A 674-nucleotide genomic window follows, 5' to 3' on the forward strand; every position below is an offset into this window, starting at 1 on the left:
GTGTCCCAGAAGATTTGCAAGATGAATTGAAAGTGCTGTTTTTAACAAAGTGTTGTTTTACAAAGCTCTTCTAGCACATGAACCCTCTGGTCTAGGATTTAAGCAACAGCCTGTTCTCTGTTACATAGTTTAATTGTGTTTTATATTTGTATGTTTCCTGTACCAACGCTATACTGCCTACAGTCCCCATAACTGAAAGAAAGCTAATGCTTGCCGGAATTAATAATGAGATAAAATGAGCTACGGTTGGTGTCAGTGAACTATAAATCTTCACTTCACCAAGGAAATGGGGGATCTGTTGTACACACATTTTATGAGCCACTGACTAACAGGTTTGACTTGGTGGGTGCACTTAGCACTTCCATGGTGCATATGTTAAGTGCCTTTGAGGATTCTAATCACAGTAACTGAAATCAATCATGAACATATATTCAGATATTCACTTTGGTTCATTGCTTAAATGATGCATTCTGGGTAAAATACTAAATAGCCGAATCATAATGCAGTGATCTTGCTTGTTCTTGCCAATCGTAACTGCGCATGTCCCTGATGTTAGTTTGCTTGCGTTAGATGAAGAACATACTACATGATGTACCTATCACTGTTACATTAAGATACTTTTTGTTAACTTCACAGCCTGAAAAGAAGGCCTATTGTTTAGCTGAAGGAGGTAT

The sequence above is a fragment of the Gekko japonicus genome, unplaced genomic scaffold (assembly GCF_001447785.1).
Source record: "Gekko japonicus isolate JY-2015 unplaced genomic scaffold, Gekko_japonicus_V1.1 scaffold3645, whole genome shotgun sequence".
Taxonomy (NCBI): domain Eukaryota; kingdom Metazoa; phylum Chordata; class Lepidosauria; order Squamata; family Gekkonidae; genus Gekko; species Gekko japonicus.